Raw genomic sequence first — 7,553 nt, 5'->3', positions numbered from 1 at the left:
TCCAGAGCCCGGATGTTCTCGCTGGAGCAGGGAAGCGTTCCTGCTGCGGTCACCAAATGAGGTGTGGAATAGAACTCCCCACAGTTAAAGGTAGGAGGTGGTGTGTTTATTACAGCCAGGCACAGGAGGAGTTGTCTCCTAAAGACATGTGTGAAGAATCACTGTCTCTCTCTCTCATCTCTACTCATCTAAAATATCTTACACATTCATATAAATCCCAAAAAACCTAACACTTATTCATTAGATAACACTGCTTACCCTCCTTTGAATTAAAATGTATTTTAATTGAGTCCAAAGTTCCTTCACATTTCTGCAGTCTTTTACTTCAAATGGGTTGGTGGGTTTTAAAGTGGGGAATGGTCTCCTTCTGATGAAGGCCAAGACGTCTTCCTCAATTTGACCTCTTTCCTTATGATCTGTTGGCAGGCTTTCACACCCCTTGGCTATAGTTGTAGTTTTGGGGCCCAGGTGCAGGCTACGGTCCTCTTCTTTGTCACAAAGAAATCCGCATCCCATCCCGCTTCTTTAAACATAGTAAAGACAGGCAAGTGATATATTACCCTAGCCTTAACTACCTTATCTGATAAAAATTAATTATCCCTTATTATTTCTACTCTTCTTGCTATACTCTTTCCCCCTAACTAAATCTTGCTAAAATTTTAACTCTTCCAGTTCTTTTAAATCCTGGATTCATGGCCTCATCTCACACACCAGCCATGTGTGAGCTGATGCTGTAACTGGGAAATTCCACTCCTGAGCAGGAGATCCCAGGCCTGGTTCTGAGCTGGAAGGGTGAGAAGGATGAGATGCACGTGGTTTTGCTCCTGTGGATGTCCTGAAAGTGCACTGCCTACCTGCCCCTGCTGCCGAGCACCACACTCCACCTCCTTCTCCCGCTCAGCAGATTTTTAGGAATCCAGGGCTTGGTATGTATTATTTGCTACTGCAGCAAATAGAATGAATTTGCTTCGCAAGCCCAGTTTTGTCCTGGGTTATTTTCTGCATGGGTCTCCTCCTGAACCTGGGACAATGACCAGTAGGGACCTACAGGACACTCCTATTCTCTTGTCAGTAAATTCGGAGAAGTGATTTAAGTATCAAGAAGTCAATAAGTATCAATCAGTAAATCAAATAATTTGGGGGAATATTTAGCCTGTGAGTTTCAGCAAAGTATTGAATATGTCTTAGATCCATGGATACAAACTAGTGAGTGAGATTGCTGGGTGTGCACGTGTTAGGGAAGTGATTCCCCACACACCCAGTGCTGAGATCAAGGATTGCCTCTCTTCTAACCCTGAGCTGGCAGCAGGAATTGGGCCCTGCTTGGTAACGTTCATTTTGAAGACTTCTGTTGAGCAGGTAAGAATGGTGAAAATGAAATCTTTTCCAGCTGTTTTCCTTTGGTTTACCAGTTTGAGGGTTAAAATTCTGTGCTGCAGGTGTCCTGGGTGTGTGCAGAGCAGTGCAGCCCCAGAAACCCCTTGGCTTGCCCACAGGTTGTCATGCCTTGCTGCCAGGTGTGCCCAGCTGTGGCAGGAGAAGGAGCCCGCAGCGCAGTGGGCACCGTGCCCTGCCCAGCCGGGGCTCTCTGGCACAGAGCAGCAGCAGCGCCAGCGCCGTTCAACCCGCTCCTGCCTTGGCTTCCCCTGGCACACAGAAGCCTCTGGAAATCAGCACCGCCAGCGGCGTTCCCAGCTGGGAGCAGCTGCTGCTGGCGGGCAGATGCTGCCAGTTCCACTGCTGCCAAAGGGGAAGAGAGGCAGAGATGTACACGCACCGGAGCCCTGGGCATGTCCAATAAAGGTGCAAATATGTGGGGAGATTTGTTAGGAAGCATTTCAGCTGTGATGCCAATAGTGGCTTCTCTCCTGGTTCTGAGTGTTCTGGACAAGTAATGCAATGGTTGGGTCTGACAATTAAGAAGCAGATGTTATGTGGATGTTCAAATGAGTAGTGATTATATTGTAATATATCCTCCCATAGTCCTCTTTCCCGTCCCCCTTGTAACAGCCTGGGTAGTCAGGGCATTTGGGGAGGGCTGGCTTGTGACCAGCAGGCAGGGTGTAACAACACCTGTCCTCCAGTCGGGATGCAGGAAAGTAATCTCCACCAATGGACAGCCGAGAAAGAGTTGACTGACAAAACTTTTGGAGGGGCTGAGGGTATAAAAGGCAGAGCATCCTTTTTGTAGATGAGCACATGGCTGCTAGTCACAGAGACTCCCAATGATGCGACTTTTCCTTATTCAGTCCTTTGTTAAGGTTTACTAAACCTTTAAAATTTTAAAAGTGAGAGTCATTTCTCACACGTGCAATGCTGTGGGCCATTATCTTGGTCTGGTTTCCTTTGCTTGTTTCCCATCTGAGTGCTCAGTTGGGGTACAGGCTGTAGGTGCTTGGGGCACTCCTGGAGTTCCTCTTGGATCCCCTGAACAACAGGGTTTGGCCCATGAGGGGAATTTTTGCTGCTTTGTGACAGATGAGAATTTCCCATGCTCTTTTGTGTTTTCTGTAGGGAAGGTTGGTTATTGCTTTGCATAAACTCACAGACCAACACAGAGCTGTCCCTTTGTGATGTCAGGGCATGGTTGCCCCGTCGTCATAGTGGCATCAGAAGGTTGCCTTGGTGCACGGAAGGCCTGAGTGTCAGAGCAGCCCTAGGCCTTGCTCACATCAGGAGAACCTTCCTGGTCAAAGCATCTGTCAGTAGGCAGCTGCCCACTGACAAGAGGCTTGTTTTTTTAGCTTTTAGAAAAATTGCAGAAATGCCAATAATTAACCATCTGGCCACTGCAGCTTTTGCTGCATATGGCATTACTTATTCCATTTATTATTTCACGAATTTCGCACGTAAGTAGAGGCTTCCCTTCTGCTTAGGTTAGGGTGTATCCTGACCTGGCTTTTGTATGTCTTCCTGCTCTTTCTTGGGGGCTGAGTTTCTGATTTTGAAAGAGAAAGAGCATTAGGATGCCAGTGGTTTGCTAAAGCTCCTGTCAAGAGGTCCAGCTAAAAGGGGGTGTCTGTAGCCACAGGGGCAGCATTTGCAGGGGAACCTGCAGGGCTTCCGTTCCCTGCACGGGAGAGTCTGTGGCAGCAGAGTCTGTCATTTCCTCAGGTTGCTGGGACAAGCAGGACACCTTTGAAAATGTAGACTGGCAGACCTTCTTTAAGGCTTTCCAAAAACTCTTCAGTTGTTCCCAGAATTCAGAGAAAGCTTCTTTCTTTTTAAATTTTGTCATGAAAGGATTTGACTAACTTGACCTTTTACTGAGTGCTAAAATAGTTGTTCCCTTTGAAAGGAAATGCTGTTGTGCTTTTCCACAATAGAACTGCAGCACCTCTGGGGGATTTTGGGGAAGCTTTTCGGGGCAACAGTTTCCTGCAAGTTAATCAGAATTAGTGCATGACACTGAGTGAAAAAAAAAAGAGTACCTGAAGGAGAAGATTTCAGAAGCTGTCTTATGTGTTTGGTAGAACAGGAGCATTGAGTGTTAAAGAAAAACACTTTGCATTTGCTTGATCATATTTGTATTCATTTATTGGCTAAACAGACCAAAGTGTATGCACAACCAAGAATATTGTCCTGATCTCTTGCTGGCTGTGTGAATGAGATGTGTCTCTTGGAGGGATGTTGTGAAATGGGAAATCATCTCTGTTTGGGTTGACTTGTTCTGTGGGATTCAGCAGCCCAGGACGTTTTCTGACAGCATCTGGTTCATTTTCCCTTCCCACTACAGGACACCTGAAGCGCGTATTCAGCAGCGCTGAAGATCCTGAGGTGAGTGAGAAAGGAACATTTCATGTTCCTGGTGTTTAAGACTTGTAGAGCAAGCTGAGAGCTTGGCCAGTAGCAGTAGACTGTAGAGGGCCAGCTAGGAAGGCCGAAAGAAAAACCATATTCATGCCTGTAACAAAAATAATAAAGGCAGAGATAGATATTTTTAAATTTGCTTCTCAGAGTTTGAAGAACTAAAAACCTAGTTTTGAAAAGAGAACAATGCTTGCAGACAGCAGATAGGGAAAATTTAATTAAGAGCAATTTCCTGTACAGTTGAATTGGATCATTTTAATTTAAACAGAGTGACTTAGAATCCTATTCCTATCAAACTTTATGATATCCACTTGGAACATGAGGTGGTAGAAGAGGAAAGCCATCTTGCAATGGTGCCTGCTGTATCTGAAGTGCAATGGGCACCTTTGTGGCTGGGGAGCTGCGTGGGCCCAAAGGACGCAGGGCTGGCGGCCGTGAGCAGCTGGAGATGAGGCAGCGTGGGGCCAGGGGGCCAAGAAGGCCAAGGGCACGGTGGCTGTGCCAGCAGCAGTGGGGCAGCAGGAGCAGGGCAGGGAGCGTGGCCCTGTGCTGGGCAGCGCTGCGGCCACAGCTGGAGTGCTGTGTGCAGCTGTGGGCCCTGGGAAGCAGAAAGTCATGGAGGGGCTGCAGCGTGGGCACAGAGGGACAGGGGAGCTGGGCAAGGGGTGCAGCACAAGGCCAGGAAGGAGGTGCTGAGGGAGCTTTAGCCTGGACAATGGGGGCTCATGAGGGACCTTCAGGCAGACTTCCATAGATCCCTGCCTTGGATCCATAGAGCCAATGCTCAGCACGAGGGCTGTTTCCCTGCCAAACATCCCTTCACTGCATCCAAGTGCTTTAGACACTGGTGTGGGTTACACTTTCATATTTTGTTGATTTGTTTGTTTGCTAGAAGGAGAAGCCTTGTGCAATTTCTCCTTCTCCAGGGAGCAAGGGAGCTTTTTTCTCAGTCTTTCCTACCCTTTTACAGCACTGGCAGAAATTCTTCTAGAATTTTAGTTTTCAAGGGGGCAGTTCTGGACAATGCAGTATTTTTGCACAAGAACACATAGTTTGGGGCAGGGATGTTGGTGCAGAACGAGCTGTTCTGGTGCCAGACCAGCCAGTAGGGCTTGCCCATCCTTTTCAAGTAAACGGCTCCTGTGTCTTTTGGCTGCCCAGGGAATCAGTGTGTGTTGTGTTTGGGAACTGAGTAGGAAATCAATGCCCTTGCATTTCAGCTGGTGCTCAGAGATTAGAGGAGCTGGGAGGGGCTGGGCTGCATTTCTGATTCCAGCCACTTTAGCACCATCAGTGTGGGCGAGTCCAAGCGAAGAACTTGCCCGAGCACAGATGCACAAAGAGAGCCGTTCCCAGTGCAATGCTCTGGGTCTGATTGCATTCCATAAGGACCTACATGCTCCAGATTCCCCAAGAGTGTGGGTTACTGAAGCAACAGGAGAGCAAGTTCAGGATGGCTGCTGGTTGGGGCACTGCTGCTGAGTGCTGATGTGTGTAGCGACAGAAAGGACAGGACTGATTCAGGGTGACCCCCACGTGGCGAAAAATGTGCTTTCACTCTATGATTTAGAAGTTTAAACAAATGCTTTATTAAGCTATAATATTAATTAATTAATATAATACACTAGTATTATATTAAAACTATACTAAAGAGATATTATACTAAAAACATACGAAAGAAAAACTCGTGACTGTCTCCACACAGCCTTTTATCTAATTATCTAATCAGTCTAAACAACTATCACTAAAATCCAGTTAACAAATCACTTTCAGTAAACAATCACTATAACACATTCTTCATGTACTAAAAAACAAGAACAGCAAGGAGAGATAATAATTGTTTTCTCTCCTTCTATGAGTTTCTCACTACCTTCCCTTAAAAAAAACCTAGGAGAGAGAATTATATCTCTCTCCATTCAAAGAATGTAAATACTAGAGCACAGTAAAGAGAGATGATAAAAGTGAGATCTGTCTATCTATCTATTTTAATCTTCCTGGCTCTGCTCCAAAGCAGTGGGAGATGCAAAGCTCACCTAAAGGCATCCCTTCAGGAGAGAAGTAGAGATAAGTTCCATTGACTGATGCTGAGCAGGCAGAGATGTTTCCCCCTCCAGAGATGGTTGTTTGTTCCCCTCATGTTTTCCTACTCCAGCCTTTTCTGACCTGAAGCCTTCATTTGTCCTTTAAATTTTTGCATGTCTTAAGGGAGTAGAACTATCCCATGATGTAGCTGGGGTCTGGTGACTCTGGTCATACATGCCATGCCATACATGACACATGGTTTCCTTCACTGGCATCCCCAGGGCTGTGTAAGTGCATTCGTTAATGGGGCCTTATGAGAAACTCTGTTACTGCTGGTCAGAATTCTCTGTTGACAAAAGAGGGAGAAGAAACACCTTGGTCCTCCTCCATATACTGAGGTGGCCATAGAGGTTCTCTGACTTCCATCAGAGATCTTTGCATGCATCCTTATCTCCTGAATGACCTGGTTTTCTAACAAGAGTGTGAATGTCAGGAAGGAGGAATGCTGGTGCAGGCCTGAAGAGAAGGTGAACTCCAGAAGTGTCTCTCACAAGGAGTGAGCTCACCCAGGAAGCCCCTGCAGAGCCAGGATGGAGCTGTGGGACAGGGCGGGGAGTCAGTCACTACTGAAAGACAAGCAGGACATGGCAGAAGCAGAGGGAGGCCCTCACCAGACCCTTGAGAAATGCCACCCCTTCCCTGTCAGCTGCCTGAGAGGCTGCTGGAGCTTCAGTCCCAGATGGCCCCTGATTGTAGGGCCAGGGTCACTTTGGAATCTGTGCCTCCCCTCGGGCAGAGAACGACCCAGGAGAGCAGCAGCACAGTGCTTTGGGAACGTGTGAGCCCAGCAGTCTGTGAGTCTTGGCCCACAATGGGCGTATGGGAAGTTGAAACCCATCTTCTCTTGCTTTCTGTGCAGGTGCTTCTAGAGAAAGAGCAGGAGCACACTGCCTCATCTGAGCTGCCATGCCAGACTCAGGGAGAGCTGTTCCCTGCCCGAGGGCAGGAAAAGCAGCTCAGGCAGCAGGTGGAAGAGCCACAGGAGAATGGCCAGGTAAGCCTGACTGGCCAGGGCACAGAGGGAAGGGCAGGGAGAGGGGCATAAACCAGAGCTCTTGGGACTGAGGAGGCCAGGAGTGCCACAGGCAATGGAGGCACAGAGCCTTGCAATCTGCAGAGATCAGCCCTGGGACAGGAGGTTTGCAATGGAGGCAGATGTGGGGAGGGAAGCAGAAAGAAGGGGCTGAATAAATGTGATTTGGAGGCTGCAAGAGGAAAAAAGCTGAGCCTGATGGCAGCTCTCAGTCCCTTGCTCTGCTTTTGTGTGTACAGAACATCAAGGCAGAGCCACAAGAAGAGCTGCCCGAAGCTCAGAGTGACATCATGGCAGTGAAGAGAAAGAACAAGGAAGACATGGGAAGAATTCAAGAGGAGAATCTCCACCAGCAGAGGGGTGATCAACAAAACCAGGTGAATGAAAGAGTGGCAGCCACTCCACTCATGAAATGTCCTCTCTTTTGTTTGTTAGAGAACATGAAGGAACAGCTGGATGCAGAGCTTCAGACAGCTCACAGTATGATCAAGGCAAGGCATAAGCGGCTGGAGGAAGAAATGAAAATCATCAGAGAGAAACTTAATCGCTTCCATCAGTCTCTGCAAAACCAAGTGAGTGAAAGAGGGATGCAGCCACTGCAGTCACCAATCTGGTGGTTTCTGCCCTT

At 47.7% G+C, this 7,553-nt stretch overlaps 1 long non-coding RNA gene across 1 annotated transcript; it reads left to right on the top strand.

Annotated features, from left to right (window-relative positions):
• The first annotated feature begins 694 nt into the window (after positions 1-694).
• LOC132085928 (uncharacterized) lies at positions 695-7,251 on the top strand. The gene is made up of 4 exons (XR_009420315.1): positions 695-926; positions 3,737-3,777; positions 6,752-6,886; positions 7,165-7,251. It is a non-coding gene; the product is annotated as an uncharacterized LOC132085928 (long non-coding RNA).
• Positions 7,252-7,553: the final 302 nt, after the last annotated feature.

The sequence above is a fragment of the Ammospiza nelsoni genome, chromosome 34 (assembly GCF_027579445.1).
Source record: "Ammospiza nelsoni isolate bAmmNel1 chromosome 34, bAmmNel1.pri, whole genome shotgun sequence".
Lineage (NCBI taxonomy): Eukaryota > Metazoa > Chordata > Aves > Passeriformes > Passerellidae > Ammospiza > Ammospiza nelsoni.
The sequence above is the reverse complement of the archived record's forward strand: the minus strand, read 5'-3'. Positions and strand labels throughout refer to the sequence as shown.